General features: G+C 40.3%; 2 long non-coding RNA genes across 2 annotated transcripts; both read left to right on the top strand.

Moving 5' to 3' along the window:
- Nucleotides 1-1,208: 1,208 nt before the first annotated feature.
- On the top strand, nucleotides 1,209-13,390 carry LOC125284952. The gene is made up of 6 exons (XR_007191967.1): nucleotides 1,209-2,336; nucleotides 10,413-10,612; nucleotides 10,838-10,910; nucleotides 11,184-11,286; nucleotides 11,935-12,014; nucleotides 12,648-13,390. It is a non-coding gene; the product is annotated as an uncharacterized LOC125284952 (long non-coding RNA).
- Nucleotides 13,391-15,611: 2,221 nt separating this feature from the next.
- Nucleotides 15,612-17,756, top strand: LOC125284953. Its single transcript, XR_007191968.1, has 3 exons — nucleotides 15,612-15,652; nucleotides 16,987-17,075; nucleotides 17,228-17,756. It is a non-coding gene; the product is annotated as an uncharacterized LOC125284953 (long non-coding RNA).
- Nucleotides 17,757-22,628: the final 4,872 nt, after the last annotated feature.

Here is a 22,628-nt window from a genome sequence, read left to right as displayed (position 1 = left end):
GAACAGCTACTTTCTGTACTAAAGTAGGTTATGACTTATAGTACTCATCCACATGTTTCTGTAATACTGAAAAAAAGATACAAATTCTGACTTAGCCCAAGTTATTTCAATTTGTTGTAAAGTAAGTTATAATATAATGCAATGGTTAAAATGTGGTGTAGCTCCACAATGTTAAATTCTAAATTGTGTCTCATTTCTGTCTCAGATCGACAGCTGAAATGGCCACCAATGTGAGGCATGCAGCAACCAAGCTCATAGACTCCATCATCAGCAAAGCCTAGAGTTACTACCAAATCAGAGCATATGGTGAGTCTGCCCTGGCTTTGGGTTTGAATATTGTGGAGTAGGTGTATTAGTGTGTGACCAGTAGACTAATGCAGCCAAGTCTTCCCACATTGATCGGAAGGTGGGACTTGTAGTTACTTCAGTTTCTTATAATCAGGGGCGCCTGCAGGATGTAAATGTAAATAGCCTACTGTCATGCATTTAATAGGATACTGTGCAGAGTTGGGAAAATGTAGGCCAACTTGCCACACACAGGGGAAGTTCTCTGTCTTGTTTCTGAGTAGCCTTGATGGTACGCACAGTATGTATAAGTATATATACTCTTTTGATCCCTGCATTTATCCCAATCCGTGAATTAGTGAAACACACTCCGCACACAGTGAGGTGAAGCACACACTAATCCCGACGCAGTGAGCTGCCTGCAACAACAGCGGCGCTCGGGGAGCAGTGAGGGGTTAGGTGCGTTGCTCAAGGGCACTTCAGCCGTGCCTACTGGTCGGGGTTCGAACCGGCAACCCTCCGGTAACCAGTCCGAAGCGCTAACCAGTAGGCCACGACTGCCCCAGCAGTGTGCCTGCTTATAATATTAATATATTATTATACATAATCTAAATAATGATTTCTCGTGTCTGCTTTCAGGATTTCTCTGGTCCTCTGTGATGCCTCTGGTATCCTTTGTTGTGTCAAGAACTGCACGTAATTTGACCTGTAGGATCACTATGACACCTTCTGAATGCATGCCAAGTTTTGAATTCCATTCATGGGAGGCCATACAATAAATTCATTTATTTGTACATTTACTGACTGTACACAAATCGGCCTGCAGGTGGTGGTGTGGAGCGAAGGGTTGAGAGAGAGAAAGAGAGAGAGAAGCACACATATACACACACACACACACACTCATTTACATACAAAAAGACGGATGAAGTGTACAGGAGAGCCCTTTGGTTTTGTTTAGTTTGGAGATTGAAGCCCCCGGGCTGTTCTTCTAACAGGTTTACAATTTCCTCTAGGTTGTCTTTGGTTTGCCACTAAACCACCTATTTGGAATCATGACTTGATGACCTTGTGACACTAAACTGTGATATAGCATCTTACCTGACAAACAGGGATGTAGTGGAGGCTAAACACAAGTGAACACATTTTATCCGTCTCTGAAATCTCAGGAGTTTATCCACCTAAGCTAATTTTTCATTCGACTTTTAGCCATCCACCTCTCAAAATAGCTACTTTTATCAATCGAAAATCGCACTGTTTATCCACATTCACACACTCACATTCATATTTACACTCTAGGAACCATTTAATACCACTGATATCGTTATAAACATTGGTCAATGTACATTAGCCTCCACCCTCATCAATTTTCTGAATGCCTTTTTCAAAATGCTGATTCCGCATGGCAGTCACCCTCACAGAATTCATAGTTTACCCATCTCTTATTTTACCACTACATCCCTGCTGACAAACCCAATTATTTTCTGAAAGGTGGTTGATCCCTGAATTGATGTGGAAAACCTGTACTATACCAAGATGTGTTATTACATATAACACTGTTGTCATGCTCTTACCATTGAGTTGTTGCTGAGTATGTTTTAGTTAGAACATCAGTTTACTTGTTAAGGTGAATTGAGTGTCTTTAAAATATATTCATCAAGCTTATCTATACTACTTTTGTTTTACTGCTGTTGGATTGTTGAAATTAAAATAGTCCTTGGATGGCACAAAACAGCCACAAGGCAATGGTAATGGAAACACTTACTTTATTATAAATAAGAGGGAAAACAAGTCATAAAAACTTAAAAGGTGTTTTGTATTTGCATACTGTATGTTTAAACTTGACATAAATACATAAACATCTGCAAGTGCTGTCATGTACAGGGGCGGACCTGGACACTTTGAGGCCCAAGGCAAAGGATTCCGAGGCCCCCGTCAAAAAACTGACAGGTGGATTACACCTCCGTAACAACATCAGCTGATAAACACGTGTCACACTACTCCACCGTGTGACCTTCTGATGAAGACGGAAGTATACATCGAAACATGTCAAGGTAAAGAAAAAACATCTACCAATATATGTGTCTGTGATAAAAGAAAAACCAAACTTATTTATCTCAAGTGTAGACACAATGAATGCAATACAAGTGTTATGCTCCACTATTGATAGCTTCAGTTTGGCAGACAAATTCATACCAGTGCTTTGCTTTGCACATATATACACTATACCAAAGTGTACTTGCACTGAATGCACTGTACTGTTCAAAACAACAGTGGGTTTTTTAAACCCAGTGGGTAATTTATTTTCCAAAGTATCTTGTGTTAATGGCTGACAGCAGCTAGAGACTCACTTGAGGCCGATCTCCTGACCCAATAGTTTTCCAGCACTGATAGACGGAACTCGTCAAGGCGAGAAAGCCACGCATCCTCTTAGGAGCGATTTCTCCCAAGTACATCAGGTGCAAATTTATCCCCAGACCTAAAAACAATCATTGATGGATGAAGTTCATACAGGGAACGAGATCAGGGGAGACTTTACAATGCCAAACCATCTTAGAAAAAGAGAGGAACATGAAGCAGAACATAAAGACAGAAACAGGAAGACAGAATGAAAATGATAAGACAAAGCAATGTAAAGCATCATGTAATTGCTCACATATGACTACACATACCTGCATTGTATCCATATAGAGGATAGGAGGATCATCTCAAAGGATTTCACCATTCGGCTCAGGATTATTATCATGGCAGCAAGGATGGCCACCACATTATTAATCTGCAGACAGGTCTTCCTGCAGGAGTTATTATTAGAGAGAGACAGTACAGTCATGTAGTATGAGCAGCACTTCAGTGGATAATTACAGTATTTTCCGGACTATAAGTCGCACCGGAGTATAAGTCGCGCCAGTCAAAAAATGTGTCATGAAGAGGAAAAAAAAACATATATATAAATGTATATATGTTGCACCTGAGTCGCAGGACCAGTCAAAATATGAAAAAAAGTGTGACTTATAGTCCAGAAAATATGGTACTGTAAAATTATCTCCACATCTTTGCAAATGTGTGCAGGTGTGTATGGTGCTTTATGGTCTTTTGGGCCCCCACCCAACTTCAAGGCAGAAGGCAGAGGGCCCAAAAGACTGTATATCATTTATGGAGGGGAGGCACGTCTTCTGACCGTCCGTATTTCGATGAGAGGCTCACGCAGGTCATTGTTCCAAACAGGGCCCCCAGACTCAGGGTGGAAACCATGAAAGACCATATGAGGGTGTTGGTGGACTCTGTCACAGGGACATCGTATCTGCTCAGTCACGTCTGCTTCACAAAGCTCTGGATGTGCTGCAGGCAGACGGAAGCATGTTATTTACACAACATTTGCAGTTCGTCCAATCAAGACGAAAACAGTCATGCTGCTACCTGCTATGATATTGACGGGGGTTCGAGGGTTCCTCCCCCGTAAAAAATGTTGAAATTCTGACAGCTAAATACACCATTTAAACACAGTTTTCTATCGCAAATTTGCACGTCAATCATATGTCACCGTGTGGGGAATGCTACTTTTCAGACGCCCGTGGCGTGCTTGCTGCTGAGAAGATCTCACACAGAAGTTGAAAAGGGAAAGGAGGAAGAGTGGTCGGGAGATTCATCCATGCATTCACACAGCATACATGCATTCACACAGCATACATGCATTCACACAGCATACATGCATTCACACAGCATACATGCATTCATACAGCATACATGCATTCACACAGCATACATGCATTCACACAGCATACATGCATTCATACAGCATACATGTCAAGATGTTGTTGGGGTTAAATTGTGAAGGATTTATTGTCAAAATGGTGATGCAATGAATTAAACGATCTTGCCAAATAAAATTGGAAATGTGTCATGAGTGTCACAGAAGTGAGTTGGTCTACCCTAGAGTAACAACCAAGACAGTGTATTGCAGTTTGGTTGGCGGGTTATCATTGCCCGCGATATACCGCCTCCCCATGGTCGAAACTGGTATTATATGACACCTGTCGGGCTGTGGCTAGTAATTTAGCATGCTAATTTAGGTTGATCTCTCTGCAGCACTATACCTTGTCATTTTTTAATGACATCATCTTATTTATTTCTTCTCATTCTTTTTTTGATCGCGTGTAGCTCATTTTTTTGGATATTTTTACCTCAATTCTTACACATGGCACCTTTAAGTTGTTATTAAGTATGTTTCAGTTAAAACATCAGTTTACTTATCAGATCATAGTTTGTTGTTAACCTCATAGCTGAAGACATTTTGCAAAATCAATGTGTAAACCGCGGCTAATAGTTGGGAAATTTTGATAGTAGTTTTCTTGTGAGTAATCCTTAAAGTTAGACCAGTAGGTCAGAGGGTTAGATTTGGAGAAGAGTTCACACATGTGTTTTGAGCTGGTACCATTAGATTTCCACTTGGTTCATGTTGAGTACAATGCATACCGGTAATTTTGCATTCACATATTTTGTCTGAAGCATGGCATAAATGACCTTCAGACTAAAGGCCAACGCCCACTGGCGACAACATTCGCGTCTATGGATTTGATGCCCAAGAGATAGAATGATTTCCTAAACTTTGGCATCGATTTGTGTCAGACGCCACCAGTGTGCTTTGCTCTGTGAAAAGTAATGTTCTAAACTTTGCCTTCACATGATGCACGTCAGACGTGTTGCTGTGGACGTTTATGATCCAATCAGCAACATGTACTTTTCGGTCATTCCTCTTCGTTGCTGTGGCCGTTTATGATCTGATCAGCAACATATTAACATTGCAATATCATAAATACTTCAGTCATTCCTCTTTGTTGCTGTGGCTGTTTATGATCTGATTAACAACACTTTAGTAATTCCTCTTTGTTGCTGTGGCCATTTATGATCCATTTAATTTAATTTCAAACCTTTATTTTCCTTCGCGGGTGTACAATTGAGGGCAGCCCTCATTTTCAATGTAGCCGAGATACAACATAAAACAATAATATAATAACAGCAACCACTGAAATCACAGCCATAAAAATAGATCAAATAAATAAGAATAGATAAAAATGCAGACAATCAGGTAAAACAGTTACAGACTGGGACAGGGAGGTTTGTTACTAATTTGAATTGACCATAAGAAACTAAATGATTTAGTTTAAATGTGTGTTGAATTGAGTCCAATCAGCAACATATCCACATACCATGCAATAAAATAAGTAAAACAAAAGTAGGTGGTAAATTAGAAAATTAGAAAGCTTGATGAATATGTTTTAAAGACACTCAATCCACCTTAATACACAGGGGCAGTTAATATGGTATTAATATGGTTTTGTTTTTTTTACTTGCATTAACACTGTTGATTTATACACAATGCCACCTAAACACAGGAAATTACTGTATGACCTTTCAAGGGCTACCATAGACTCTTGTGGCAGAAAATAACACATGATAACAGCAGAGTGTATAGACACTGTCATGTCTTTGTACTTTTGGTGATTGGTCCCCGCAGCTAACCATAATGCTCTGCTAATATTGATTTGCCCGCTGGCCTGTGGATCAGCAACCAACCACATTGCTCATCATTAATCTGCTACAAAGCCCAGCTATTGTGAAGATGGAATACCCTGCCTCTGTACATCAAACAGACAAATTCTGTAAACATCTTTAATTAAATAAAAAAAAAGACCTGAAAACATACCTGTATATGAGAGATTTTAGTTAAAGGAGAAATCCAGCAAGTTTTCACATAGATCTCCATTTCTCGAGGTCACCAAGTACTGTTAGCCTGGCTAAAGCCAAACCTCATCTCATTGAGATGGGGTCTGGAAACTACATGTACATTTTCTCATATTTGAAACATGGTTTACGAATGCCCAGAGCCGTTTATTGGGCGCTGTGAATGTCTATCAAATGCGTCTGTACGTAGCTCATAACCGCTTCGGTATGTCGTCATCGTCTTGCTGTCCCTCCTCCGTTCTGTGATTGACTCCTTCGTTGAGGTGAAAACAAAGTTCACGGAATCCAGGCTGCCCAGCAGCGTGAAGGCTAGAGTACTGTAGGAAAAAAACAATGAACACAATCTGTTTTACCTAGCTTGAGTCAGAAAAAACTCTGTCATCTTCAGACAAAACTGCATCAGCGTCAGAAAAACCTCTGTCATCTTCAGATAAACCTGCCTCAACGTCAGAAAAACCAGACTCGGGTGTCAGACTCAGAAAACATCTGTCATCTTCAGACAAAACTGCCTCAGCTTCAGAAAAACTTCTGTCATCTTCAGACAAAACTGCCTCAGCGTAAGAAAAAACCTCTGTCATCCTCAGATAAAGCTGCTTCAAACCAAACTGCCTCAGAAAAACATCTCTAAGGAGTCAGGTCTCAGAAAAATCGCTGTCAGAAAAAGTGGGAGTCAGGTCTCAGAAAATCAGGTCTCAGAAAAACGCTATCAGAAAAAAAAAAAGTCAGAGTCAGACGAAAAAGTCTCAAATGAAAAGTTATTGTGGGGACAGAAGAAGACGACAGATACAGAACGGTGAGTTTATTATTATGCTTAATACATTCATTCTGTCACTGGCATGTTATATTTGGTGCTTGGTTAGATGTAGAAATTATAAGTAAAGGTAGAAAGTGATCCAATGGTATACACATTGTAGGAAATCCATGTATGTAACTTAGCTAACCTCACTTTGCTAGTAACATTAGCAGCTGCTGTAAGGCACATACCGGAGTAAGCTACGTACTACATACAGCAAAATAATTTGTTTTTCGTAGGACTACGGTACATTCAATGAGCTAGGGAAAAGTGGGTTAAACATTTTTCCACCACGAAAGTCCAGAACGACACCTGGACCATTATTTCTTACTTTTGCTAACCGTTTCCCAGTTGTACACTACCTACCTGTAAGAAACCTGCATCATTATCATCACATCATTATTCCCAAACCCCCATAAAGACAAATGTGCTATGTCATGATGTAATACCAGACCTGACACTTTTTCTGACAGCATTTTTTCTGAGACCTGATTCCTTAGAGATGTTTTTCTGAGGCAGTTTGGTTTGAAGCAGTTTTATCTGAGGATGACAGATGTTTTTCCGAGTCTGACATCTGAGTCTGGTTTTTCTGACGCTGAGGCAGTTTTGTCTGAAGATGACAGAGGTTTTTCTGAAGCTGAGGCAGTTTTGTCTGAAGATGACAGATGTTTTTCCGAGTCTGACATCTGAGTCTGGTTTTTCTGACGCTGAGGCAGTTTTGTCTGAAGATGACCAATGTTTTTCTGAGTCTGACACCTGAGTCTGAGGATGTCCTAAAATGAACACCGTACAGCAGCCAATGTAGCCAGGCAGCTGCAGTGCTGGGCGCATGTACATGGTAGCTCATGCCTGGCTAACTCGAGTTAGGTAAAACCGATTGTTTTCTTTTTTCTTTTATACTGACAGTACTCGTTGACCTCGAGAAATAGAGATCTATGTGAAAACTCACCGGATTTCTTCTTTAACTCACTTTTATCTTGTATTTCTTCACATTATTATGACCACCACCGCGCTAGCGAAGCAAGAACCGTAGGGCTTAGGATGACTAACTTCAACCCATCCCATATCCACTTATTTGAGGTATAGCGCCACCTACTTAAAAATGAAAAAGCAAAAAAGAGGCATTGTAATCACAGGCATCTCTGGCTGACATGTTCAAAACTACACAAAATGTGAAGAGTAGGGTCATTATGTTACCCTCTGAATGCATGCCAAGTTTCATGGAATTCCGTTCATGGGGGGCCATATCTGCTACACACATACACATACATAAACACACACACTCGTGCACTGCACACACACCCACAAACGCACGCACGCACACATAAACAAATACACAGATAAAGACACACACACACACACACACACACACAACACACACACATACACACACACACACACACACACACACACAGTACACATGCACACATGCACACACATACTGTACAGGCACTCACACACACACACACACACACACACACACAGGCACACACACAAAAACATGCATATGAATGGTAGAGGCTGGAGTAGGAAATGGAGACAAATTGACAAGCGTAATTTATTTTTGTGGAGAGAATGTGCAGGACTGAGTGGAGATCACAGTTTATACCGCTTTGCGGTACATCTAGTTATAGTACCAAACATAGAAGCATCTGTCCTGTTTGGTGAAGGGACCCTAACAATAATATGAACTTTGTCCACCTTCAAATGACTGATAATGACTGTCTTCTGTTACACCTAGATAAATATGTAAATAAGTGTTTGCCCATTTAGGTCTTTCTAATAAAATGTGTTGTTGCCTCACAATTTCTGCTGTGGATTTTTTTCTCTCTAGAAATTGTAGCATGAAAGGCATGTTTGGTTAGATTAGAATTAAGTTGTGTCATGTAAATAGTAAATTGTGGCTGTCTCTTAAAGGTTGATTTCAGGCCCAAAAAAGGTTGCTAGCTGCCTGCCCCCTAAGCAGGCCGTCAAAAAAAACGTCTCTGTAGGCAACTTAGGCTCCGAGATCTGCTACCAACCAGGGTTCGGCAACCACTCAAAGGCAAAATAAAGTGTTTCAACCAATAACCGACGAGATGAGCGTTTAGGAGAGTTTCCATTGCACGGGAGGGAGGGGGAGGGAGTAACGAGCTAGCTCTCTGTTTTGTTTGAACATCAACAAAAGTGACGTATCCCCGCTATCGCTGATACAACCTTTAAGCCAGTGTGTGTGTGTCGATATTGATTTAACTGCAGACCCTAAACCAGCAGGCGCCCTGTTAGGGTTGCAACTGAACTTTACCATCCCGGATCTTTACCTGTCTATCGATTGATTTCAGTACTTAACCCTTAAAGGTGTGGGTTTTGAGCATTCGAACATAAGATTCCGTTCCGCAACAATTCAAGTTTCTAAAATTCTATGTTGAATTCAATGAACCCAGATATTCTTTAGAACGTTCATTTTCCAACATTCTGTACACCTTTAAGGGATGAAGCGGAACTGCCGAATCTCTTCAGACAGTTGCTATAGGATAAGGTTCTCATGGACATCTCATGACGTGCTGAAACCACTGACTATAAAAAGGCTAAAACCTATTGTTCTTATAAGCAACTTTGTTACAATAAGCAACACTATCAGTGATTTAATATTTATTTTTTTACTTTATGAAATCTTGCCAGATATGTGTAGTAACCATTTTAGAAAAGCAATAAGCCACTTGAGTCCGTAGGTTCTCGCTGTGCGTTGTGTCTAACAACGCCCCCTAGCTGTTCTAAAATCAGTGGAACCCACGGACTCTCAGGCCTTAAACAAAGATTATAAATGGAGAAGCAAGATATTTCATCAGGTGCCACTTCCGGGAACCCGGATCGCAGGGAGGCGGGGTCAACACAGGCTAAGTCTCGAACAGTAAAGCTGAGTCTAACAGTCGTGGTTGTTATTAGAAGCGGGCTGCTGAGCGTCCTGACAGAAGATGCTCCCCGAGTCGCTTCCTCGATTCGTCTCAAAGTCAAAACCTGAGACAAAGCCTGTTATACTAAAACATACGAACGCAAATCATGCTAACGTGGCAGGTGCCAGCCATTGCACAAAACTGGCTCTGACCAGATGGAAAAAAACTGTCCCGAACAGAACAACGCACTATCTCCTTCGGCCCATGTTATCACTGAGGCCTCAGATGTCGCCGAGCAACAGGGCAGTATGACCCTCTTGGTGGCAAACAGACACCGGCCTTAAGTGTCCATAGCCTGGTCAGGCTTTTGGTATTAGACAAAGTTCTATACAATAGTATGAACCTGTGACCCTCTGACCTATTGGTCTAACACGGTTTCTACATTTATTTTGCAAAATTTCTTCAGCTATGAGGTTAATATACGGGGGCCGTATTAATATGCTTTTGTTTTTTTAACATGCATAAAACAGCGGTTTATACACAATGCGGCTAATACACAAGAAATTACTGTATGATCTTTTAGGGGCTACCATAGACTCGTGTGGCAAAAAATAAGACATGATAACAGCAGAGTGTATAGACACTGTCATGTCTTTGTACTTTTGGTGATTGGTCCCCGCAGCTAACAATAATGCTCTGCTAATATTGAATTATTGATTTAGCCGCTGGCCTCTGGATCAACAACCAACCTGCCCCGTGGTATGACTGCACTTCACCCTCTGGGTCTACTGCTGTCTGACCGCACACGCTGAGTAAAGCTCACATCCTCCACGCTGTTCAGAGGAAGACGCTGCTGCAGACTTAACTCAGATACTCACCAAAGCTCTAAGGGACTTCAAAAAGCTGTTCATTCATTTCACAAGTAACTATGCCTGTGTTTATACATACACACAAACACACACACAAACACATACGTACAGATACATATACAGTACTGTACTTCTGGATTTTCTTCATGCACTTGATATGTTGATTGATAAGTGAGAGCATTGTTTCCAATGTGAAGTGTGTGTTCCAGTGTGTGTGTTGTGTGTGTGTGTGCGTGTGCATCTGTGATTGATTATTTGCCATGCTTGTTTGTCAAAAGTTTACCTGGTACAAGAGTCTCGTCATGACCAAGCTACTATTCATCTCATTCTTTCTGGCAGTACTTGTCATCAGTGAGTTCATAGAGTCCCATATTACATTTGTGTGTCTGTGCATATCTGTGTGTTTGTTTGTTTGTTTGTGTGTGTGTTTGTGCTTGTATGTGTGTGTGCATGCATATGCATGTGTTTGTGTGTGTGTGTTTTGTGTGTGCATGCATATGCATGTGTTTGTGTGTGTGTGTGTGTGTACATGTCCAGTGCACGTCTTGTTCTACTGTCTCAATGTGTGAATCAGACAAAACTCCACACACACTATAGAGTATATGTTCTGTGTGCTCTCATCAGGTGTGGAGGCTAATTGGGTCTTCGACACGATGAAAATATATAACGAGGCCATGGAGATGATTGGCAAGATAGTTGGTCGAGAGAAACTTGAAGCTGCATATAGGTATGATTTTCTACAAAACGTTCATAAATTATTTATCCACGTTAATCACCAGGGGCCGTATTCACAAAGAATTTTAAGGCTAAAAGTAGCTCCTAAGTGGCGAATACTGACAGATTAATTTAATAATGTTGCAAAGATAGCCTAGCCTACTGCATCAATCCGTAGGCCTATGTTTCATTAGGCTACTAGGCTATTTGTTTTGTCTTACTCTTTATTCATTTAGGCTAGGCCTTTTTATTCAGTTATTCATCTTCCGTCCTTCGCACTACTAGTGCACGCATTCTCAGACCTGTCACCTGTCACTCATCATCGTAAGGGAGGTGTTTGGAATCATTCCCGCGTTACAATCATCAGCCAATCAAGGTGGTCACTTCAGTCAAGCTCGTGCATGAGTAATGACGTCATCCATAGCAACGAAGACTCACTCTTAGTTTAGGAGTTGTCATTTTTCCTTACTAAGAGTAGGTCTGAAAGGCTTTGTGAATAACTTTTAAGAGAAAACTCCCAGCTAAAATCTTTTAGTGCGATTTAGGAGTACTCCTAGTGGTAAGATAAAAGGCTTTGTGAATACGGCCCCAGATGTTTATTCATCAGTGTTGCTTATCATAGGCTTCAAGATTGAACTATTTGTCTTATTTTGCTTTCCAGCACAGCTTTTGAAACAGGAGCAGGTGTGACTGAGGCAACAGCTAACCTTGTTTGGGACGTCATCAGACACCTCTTTGAATGTAAGTGATATCATTCAGTCTATAAGTTAAGTAGGACATCCAAAGAACCCACCTCTTAAGGAATAATAAATGAGTGTATGGGTGTATGAATGTTGTGTTTGACCTATATGCATGTACTATATGTATGTAAACTACCAGTCAAAATTTGGAGACACTTAGAAATGTCCATTCCACTCCATTATAGAGAGAATATCAGCTGAGATCATCAGCATTGTTTTTTTAAACAGGACAGCAGTTTTCAGATTACATTATGTGCTTACATAATTGCAAAAGGGTCCTCGACTGTAGAAAAAAATGGCTGATTTAATGCAATATCTACATTTCCCATTATCAGCAACCATTCATCCAATGTTGCAAAGGCACATTCTGTTTACTAATCTGATATCACTTTAAAAGGCTAACTGAGAAAACATTGGAGAGCCCTTTTGTAATTATATAAGCACATAATGTAATCTGAAAACTGCTGCCTTGAGTAAAAAAACAATGCAAATGATCTCAGCTGGTACTCTGTCTATAGCCTAATGGAGTGGAATGGAAATTTCTAAGTGTCTCCAAACTTTTGAACGGTAGTGTGTGTGTAACATAACATATATACATATATAAATACATAAATTCCCCCCAATTTCTTTTCAGAACTTTACTATCTGTGACCTATTCATTGATGTGGAACCAACCACATTGCTCATCATTAATCTGCTACAAAGCCCAGCTATTGTGAAGATGGAATACCCTGCCTCTGTATATCAAACAGACAAATTCTGTAAACATCTTTAACTAAAAAAAAGACCTGAAAACATACCTTTTTATGAGAGCTTTTAGTTAAAGGAGAAATCCGGCAAGTTTTCACATAGATCTCCATTTGTCGAAGTCACCAAAACAATGAACACAATCTGTTTTACCTAGCTTGAGTTGCTACAGCCAGCAGGTAATGTAGCAAGGCAGCTGCAGCGCTACACTCTGGGGGCATGTACAGTACATGGTAGCTCATGCCTGGCTGCGTTAGCTGCCTTGAGCTAACTCGAGCTAGGTTAAACCGTTTGTTTTCTTTTTTTTTTCATACCGACAGTACTCTGTGACCTCGACAAATAGTGGTCATTGTGAAAACTCACCGGATTTCCTCTTTAAGTCACTTTTATCTTGTATTTCGTCACATTATTATGACTGCTGCGCTAGCGAAGCAAGAACCGTAGGGCCTAGGATGACTAACTTCAACCCATCCCATATCCACTCATTTGAGGTATAGCGCCACCCACTTAAAAATGAAAAAGCAAAAACGAGGCATTGCAATCACAGGCATCTCTGGCTGACATAAACAAACACACACACAAACACACACACACACACACACACACACACATGCACACAAAGTACACATGCACATGCACACACACGCACACACACATAAACACGCATACGCGCACGCACACACTCACACGACACACACACACACATAAACACACCCACACACCCACACATAGGCAAGCAGACACACAAACACACACACACACACACACACACACACACACACACACACACACACACACACACACACACACACCACCATTACCCCCACATACACACTCACAAGCAAACACACACACACACACAGAGAAGCACATATATACACAAAAACAAACGCACACTATGCACAAATTCATTTACATACACAAAAGTTGCAGTAGGGGCTGGAGTAGGAGATGGAGACAAATTGACAAGCGTGACTTTAAGAGAATGTGCAGGACTGAGCGGCAGACATATTTTGTAACCGCTTTGCGGTACATCTAATTATAGTACCAAACATAGAAGCATCTGTCCTATTTGGTGAAGGGACACTAACAAAAATATGAATTTTGTCCACCTTCAAATGATAATGACTGTCTTGTGTTACACCTAGATGAATATGTACATAAGTGTTATGTAAAATATGTAAAGCCCATTTAGGTCTTTCAGATAAAAATGTGTTGTTGCCTCAACATACCTGCTGTGCATGTCATTTCTTTTCTTTCTAGAAATCGCAGCATGAAAAAAGGCATGTTTGGTTAGATTAGAATTAAATTCTGTCATGTAAGTAGTAAATTTTGGCTGTCTCTTAAGCCAGCTGTTTAATACATTTTGTGTGTGCGGGTATTGATTTGACCCATACTGTATCTTACCCTTGGACTTTCCCTCAGACTGCCTTCGAGTTTCTTATCCAGAGAATACGGTTACTTCGCTCCTGTGCAAAGCCAAGTCGCATGCTCATTACGTTGTGATAGCATTGTTTTCGGACAAAAAGTTTATTACTCAGCCGTAAAGTCAGTTACGAGGTTATGACACCAATCACACAATGTTGTATTTTTCCCAAAATAGAAAAGGCTCATATAAAGGCTTAAAACGCTTCAGATGTAATGTAACGTTATTGGATGTCAAAGTGACGCCAAAATGAATGGGGGTCAATGGAATGCTAGCTGGAAGTGGTCGACTTCTAGCCTCAAAGCTGCCCATAGTAGCTACACCCTCCGAACGTTCACCTGCCCCCTTGCTTATAATGGAACTGTTTCCATTATACTGTTAACCACTTGGTGAGTTGCACAGTTTTGAAAACGAATCCTAAGTAGTCAGAAAAGTCGAGAAAGGACCAATCGTCAAAATTTCGGTGTCCACCACTCTAGTTCATCCAAAACAAACCAGAGAAGTGCTAAATACAGGAATTATCCTTTAACTTTGGGGAGTGGAGATTTGTTGTTCTCCTTTAAGTGAAACCATAATGCTCTGCTAATATTGATTTGCCCGCTGGCCTGTGGATCAGCGACCAACCTGCCCCGTGGTATGACTGCACTTCACCCTCTGGGTCTACTGCTGTCTGACCGCACACGCTGAGTAAAGCTGACATCCTCCAGGCTGTTCAGAGGAAGACGCTGGTTTAGACTTAACTCAGATACTCACCAAAGTTCTAAGGTACTTCAAAAAGCTGTTCAGTCATTACACACACACACACACACACAGATGCATATACGGTACTGTACTTCTCTTCTGGATTTTCAGACATTCTTCATATGCACTTGTTGATTGATAAGTGAGAGCATTGTGTGTGTGTGTGTGTGTGTGTGTGTGTGTGTGTGTGTGTGTGTGTGATTATTTGCCATGCTTGTTTGTCAAAAGTTTACCTGGTGCAGGAGTCTCGTCATGACCAAGCTACTATTCATCTCATTCTTCTTGGCAATACTTGTCATCAGTTCACCTCTAGTCCCATATTACATGTGTGTGTCTGTGTGTGTGTGTTTATTTGTTTGTGTGTGTGTGTGTGTGTGTGTGTGTGTGTGTGTGTGTGTGTGTGTGTGTGTGTGTGTGCGCGTGCATTTGAATGTGTGTGTGTGACTGCGTGTCTTTTATTTTGTGTGTGTGTGTGTGTTGCAAAGAGAGAAAGAGAGAGAAACCAGGGCACATGCCTTGTTCTACTGTCTCAATTTGTGAATCGGACAAAACTCCACACACACTATATACAGTATGTTCTGTGTTCTCTTATCAGATGTGGAGGCCTTCCGTATCCCAGGGCTTGCTGATTGGGTCTTTAACATGCTATTGATATATAACGAGGCCATGGAGATGATTGGCAAGATAGTTGAAACTTGATACAAGAAACTTGAAGCTGCATTTAGGTATGATTTTCTCCAAAACGTTCATAAATTATTTATCCACGTTTATCACCAGATGTTTATTCCTCAGTGTCTCAGTGTCTTCTTCTTTACAGTTTTTTACGATTGTTTACACACTAAAAAAAATGTCCACACAATTTGCAAAATTCTACTCCAAGGAGCAAAACACCTCCACAGATTTGAACAACATTACACACGTCTGCTTCACCCTTTTTGCAAAACATTACACACAGTGATTTGTAAAACTCTACACACATTTTCATACCTTGGACACAGATAAGGACTGTGAGGTTACTTGTCATTACAAAGCCCCGGATTGCCAATGACCATATGAACAAATTGGATAATCACATCCACCAGTTGTGGAAGCACACGTGCTAATTTGAAAATGCAGCACTCAGGTGTGCTATAAAAGGCAGCAGGTGAGTTCACCTGTCTTCAACAAAAATGGAAGGAGCTAGAAGAAGAAGAGTGAGAATGAGAGGGGGAGCTCAAAGAGGAGATGAAGGAGGTAGAGGAAGAGGCCCAGGTAGAGGAAGAGGAGAAGAAGGAGGTAGAGGAAGAGGCAGATGGAAAGATGATTAATAGTTACAGTATTCTTGTTGCTTAGTTTTTCATCAGAGTCAAAGTGTATGTACTTCCTGCAGTAATTTTTATTTGTTTACAGATTTTATTTGTTTCATTGATTTCATTGTTGGTTGATTACTGTAACTGATTATGGTAAGAAATACTTGAAATATTCAGTCTGCAGCATCAGTGTTGTGCAGTGGTTGGTAAGTTTATAGTAGCCCTATTTGTGTACATTCTCCTATATATCTCAAACTAATCATAAAGAATGTTGTGGGTTTTCACTATTTTCTTTTGTCGTATAAATTATCCCTTACATAACAATCTCTGGCCAAAAATCTAGCACATGCTATTTCCTAAAATTAGTTTTTTTACAAATGTGTTTTTTATTTATCACAGCAGTGTGGAACTGGCTGCAATAGTGTCTGATCATTGAGGACTGTGTTGGTTAAATGAAAACTATTAGGATTTTCACAAATATGTGTATACGTTTTGACTGAAGTGTGTCATTTTGCAAACAATCTAGGAATTATGCAAATTGAGTGTGGTTTTGGATAATTGTGATTATATTTTTTAAAAAAAGAACCCGGTTTTCAAAATTGTGTGTAAACAATTAAAAAAACTGTAATAGCATAGTTTGATGCTGGAATGAAAAGTATATAAATTATATGAAAAGTATTCAAATAATTTCTGTTGGTAGTAAAATGAGATGTTCTTCCTGTTCAGAGTCTTTCAGGCTTTTGAACTATTTGTCTTATTTTGCTTTCCAGCATAGCCTATGAAACAGGAGCAGGTGTGATTGAGGTAATTGAGGTAACAGGTAACCTTGTGATGGACGTCAACAGACATCTCTTTAAATGTAAGTTTGATATCATTCATATAGTCTATAAGTTAAATAGGAAATTTGTTTGTTATTTAGACCTATATGCATGCATGTATGTATGTATGTGTAACATGATACATACATATGTCTTGATGAGAAATATATTTTTTCCCCCTATTTCATTTCAGAACTTTACTGTCTGTGACTTCTTCATTGTAGTGGAACCAACCACATTGCATTGCTCATCATCAATCTGTTAAAAAAAACCCAGCTATTGTGAAGACACTAAACTAAGAGCACAAAGATTTTTTTTCTTCACTTTTATTACACTTATATTAAATGAAACGTTGTTATGGATGGTAAAGGGCTTCTTACTCTGGAAATGTTTCATCTGACTTTCAATCCCACAAAAGATTTTACATGGAATTATGAAGAATTACATTGAATTAAAGTTATATTGAAGGCAATTAGGTTGGTCTTGTACAGCACCAAAGTTTTAAATAGTTTGAATTATTACGGTGTTGCACTAACAGTGTGTTACTTACGTGAGGGTTTATTAAAGCGTAGACTAAGCATTGCATATAGGAGAAGAAGGATGGTTTGTGTGGTTTTTATCCTTACACCTCATGGTAAGCTATTTTGTTGCTCTGATTGGTTAGGTCTATCCAATTGAGTGCAGAGGCATTCTCCCCCTGTATCGGTTGAAACACGACCCATAATTACGTCCCAATGGAGCAGTATCAGACTCATATTCTGACTAGAATTTGAGTATGACAAACGTCCAGGCTAGTGAATGACTATGTTTTAATGTGATTGTTTTTTTAATTATCTGAATCTAATCAATAATTATTGGTGCATTAATTATAGTATTGGTGTGTGCCTCTTTGCAACCGTTTTAAAGAGGCAAAAGTAGCATTCCATTTGAATGAAGCAAAAGTAGCATTCAGAATCAGGTTTTATTCGCCTATGTCCATTCAATCAAGGGGCTCTGCCGTTTTTGCATCGTCACAGGACTGGAGGTGGGGTGGCCACAGGTTCCATGATGGCAGACAGGAAAGCGGAGCTCAGAGTGCTGAACATGGATCTGTAGGGTACAGAACACACAACAACACCACACTCATTTAAAAAGCAACAAGAAGGCGAGAAGAACACAAAACCAATTCAGCTGTGGTGGAAGAGTGTCTAAAGACCCGAATATAGTCTTGTGTCTGTGTCCCATGCACGCGGCGCGTGACGAGAATTGCGTCATCAACACTTACGGTGTTGTAAACTGAGATTTTGTCTGAACTGTGACAAAAGCAGCTCCTAGTGGTCATATGTTGTAAATATGTTTTGCACTTTGCATGTCTGCTTGAACTTTTTCCTGAATAATATATCTGCCTATATATATATATATATATATATATATATATATATATATATATATATATAGGCAGATATATTTACATATTGATATGACTATATGATTATAAACTCAAAATGTTAAAGCAATGTTTATTAATGTCATTGTAAGTCACTTTAGACTAAATTTAGCGTCTGCTAAATACTATAAATAAAACTATACGTGTCAAAAAAGCATTGTTTATTGATAGAAAGCTATTTAGTATAATTGAAATTGTTGTGGATGTGCCCTGATATTCCTGTCTACCTGTTGATCTGCCAATGCTGCACATAAAAATGATACTTTGATCTTCACAAAACATTGATTGCAATGAATGACAAATTAATTATGCTTGAACCAAGACCAAGAGTTTGCACTGGTAAAACAAATTAAGCCATCAGAACAACAAGCACAGATGACACGCGTCAACCTCTCAGCGGTGAACCCAGATCACAGACATAAGGCCGATGATTTTCCTATGTTTTTTTGACCAGGACAGGTTATTATTATACTGACGTTGTGCTACATCTCTCTCCCGAGTGAGTTTGATTTGATATGGTGCCACAGACCCCTGCAGTTCAGAGGGGAGCGGGTTCAAAAGCTTTGATTGGATGCCATCATCAGGTGAATGACATGTCTGCAGCTTTCAATATTTGCTTATCTCACCAAGACCATACAGACACATAGTCATGACTAGGAGAGACTAGGAGGGAAATTCACACAGTGTTCTCACAGGAAGCGTCTTTGAAAGATCTGTGGAAGACAGCAGGTACTGTAAGTGTCAATGTATACTTCTTTAATTCTAAAGTGGGTGGGGAGAAGGTGGTCAGATTGTGTTGAGTAAGAGGGTTCGTATTCATTCATGACTGCTTTGTTGAGGCTCTGGGTCATTTAACGGTTTTCCTTGTTTCTCTCTCTCTCTCTCTCTCTCTCTCTCTCTCTCTCTCTCTCTCTCTCTCTGTGTCTGTGATATGTTTGTGAGTATGAAGGTTGTCCTCTCTGTCGATATGAAGAAGTTTTTGGTCATTGTGATCATCACAGCTTTTGCACTAGGTAAGAACTGTGTATGTGTAAGCCTAATGGGAAAGAAAAATCTGTTTTTGCGAAATCATTGTAAATTGCTGGGCTCTGATTTTGTGTGTGTGTGTGTGTGTGTGTGTGTGTGCTCAAGAGAGATATTGTGCACTTGACTTGCTCCATTATTGCATGTGTCTGGTAAAGAGAGCAAAGATCAGAGTGTCCTAGCTCTGGTTCAGATATTTGAAACACAACCAACCCCTTTCAATCCATGAGTATAGCAGAGAGTGCTGGAGTGGTTAGATTGCTGAGAAAACGAGTAGGCTAAGTCAGTCATCTGACCTTCTCTGTGCCTGTTGGCAGGCGTGGGGAGTCTCCCCATCACGGGTTCCTCAGACTCAGACTCAGAGGAGGCGTTGGTGGATCCTGTCGGAGCCGCTATCAGCCGACCTTTCTACGACCTTTGGGACCGCACTCTGGACCGGACGGCCGAATCCCTCAGTAAAAAACTGCAGCAGTCTATGGAGTGAGAAACCGATCATTTAAGATACCTCCGGTGCAGGGAACAACCTGACCTCAGGCTCTGTTGTCCCCTCAAGACCTACATTCTCATATAGATATAGATAGATAAGTGTCTAGTTTTTGAGGGGTCTATGGGGGCAATCAGCAATGCTTAGTCTACGCTTTAATAAACCCTCACGTAATCCTGTAATAAAACTTTGCTCTTGATTGATACAAGTAGGGAAGGAGGAAGTGGCAAGTGGCACATTGCCGCCCCCCCCCCTAGCATGCCGTGTTGATGACGCAATTCTCGTCACGCGCCGCGTGCATGGGACACAGACACAAGACTATATTCGGGTCTTTAGACACTCTTCCACCACAGCTGAATTGGTTTTGTGTTCTTCTCGCCTTCTTGTTGCTTTTTAAATGAGTGTGGTGTTGTTGTGTGTTCTGTACCCTACAGATCCATGTTCAGCACTCTGAGCTCCGCTTTCCTGTCTGCCATCATGGAACCTGTGGCCACCCCACCTCCAGTCCTGTGACGATGCAAAAACGGCAGAGCCCCTTGATTGAATGGACATAGGCGAATAAAACCTGATTCTGAATGCTACTTTTGCTTCATTCAAATGGAATGCTACTTTTGCCTCTTTAAAACGGTTGCAAAGAGGCACACACCAATACTATAATTAATGCACCAATAATTATTGATTAGATTCAGATAATTAAAAAAAAACAATCACATTAAAACATAGTCATTCACTAGCCTGACGTTGTCATACTCAAATTCTAGTCAGAATATGAGTCTGATACTGCTCCATTGGGACGTAATTATGGGTCGTGTTTCAACCGATACAGGGGGAGAATGCCTCTGCACTCAATTGGATAGACCTAACCAATCAGAGCAACAAAATAGCTTACCATGAGGTGTAGGGATAAAACCACACAAACCATCCTTCTTCTCCTATATCCCCTCCGTTTTTAAAAATAATTCTGTTGAACAGAATCCCCTCTCTCCTTGACTGGCATCCGACTGTAAACATTGTCATCACACACGTGGGAACGAATGACGTCATGGACAGAAATTCCATCAGACTCCAAGCAGAGCTCGAGTATCTATGCTGCACTATTGAAAGCTTGGGGAAACGTTGTATCATGTCTGGCCCTATTCCGTTCAATTCTAGAGAGTCTTTAGCAGACTTTACAGTCTTCATAATTGGCTCAAGAACTTTTGCCATGCTGCTGGACATGACTTTATCTCAAACTTTGATATTTTCTGGACTAATCCCAGTTTGTACAGGGCGGATGGTGTACATCCAAACAAAAAAGGAACTCAACAGTTAACCATCAACTTTATTCAGTTCATAGCCTTCAGCACACTCTGACATACATTCAGTCATATGCACATGCCAAGCTTTGTGGGTCCTGCTTCTGTATGCTCTGTCTCTCATGGCCATGAGATGACAAAGCCTACCTCTTTTCATTTTGGCTCTAGGCCTACTGAACTGTACAACTCCAATTCCACATCCCCCCTTCAGATGGCACTCTTTAATGTTAGATCTCTTTCAAATAAACATTTGTAGTTAATGATCTCATTACTTCTCATAAGCTAAATGGTATCTTCCTCACTGAAACCTGGCTGGATTCTACAGGCAGTAAGGAACTTATTGAAGTATCTCCACCTGATTTCTCCTTTTCACACTGTTCTAGAGTTAATAAGAAAGGTGGTGGTGTTGCGGCTATCTTTTCTAACATGTTATCATGTAAGAATGTCTCTCTTGGTACCTACTCTACTTTTGAGTACTTAGCTCTTGAAATGAGATCTTCACATTCAAATTCCTGTATAATGATCACTGTTTACCACCCACCACAGCTTAAAACAGGCTTCATATCTGACTTTGGTGAGTTTTTGTCTAACATTACAGTAAAGAATGATTTTATTCTTATATCAGGTGATTTTAATATTCATGTTGATATTACCACAGATTGCTATGCTGGTCAGTTTACTGACTTATTGTCAATGTTTGAGTTTGTCCAACACATTTCTGTACCTACTCACAATCAAGGTCACAAGATCTTGTCATCTCTAAAGGTCTTGACATTACCATTGTAGGTACCCTAGATGTTGGTATCTCAGATCACCACTGTATATTTTTTAATGTTGCTTGGATTACTAAGACTACTCAAGATTCAAAAATAATTACAAGATGCAACATTCGGGAAAACACAGTTGACAAGTTTATTACTGCTTACACCAACACTAGGCCACTCTCGGACCTGAGCCCTGCCCTTAATTTTAATTCTAATTCTTATCCTGACTTTTCTATTAATTCTGTCTCTGACTTGAATTCACCCTATTCTTGCTGCAACAAGTTAGTTGAGTACTTCAACTCGTCTTTAACAAATATTATGGATAATATTGCACCAATGAGAATCAGGTCTACTTCTAGCAAACGCAAAGCACCCTGGAGGAATGCTGAGAGGGTTAAAGCATTAAAAAGAACTTGCCGCAAAGCCGAACGCAAATGGTGTAAAACCAAATTGCAGGCTGACTTCATTCATTTCAAGAACCAGCTGTGTCAATATAATAAAGAAATGAAAATGTCCCGACAGCAGTACTTCTCTCACCTCATTGCGGAACATTCGAACAACTCAAAAATGTTATTTAATACCATTGATAGGCTTGTCAATCC

This window comes from Alosa alosa, chromosome 20, assembly GCF_017589495.1.
Source record: "Alosa alosa isolate M-15738 ecotype Scorff River chromosome 20, AALO_Geno_1.1, whole genome shotgun sequence".
NCBI lineage: Eukaryota > Metazoa > Chordata > Actinopteri > Clupeiformes > Clupeidae > Alosa > Alosa alosa.
Note: the sequence above shows the minus strand (reverse complement) of the source record. Positions and strands in the feature narration are given on the sequence as shown.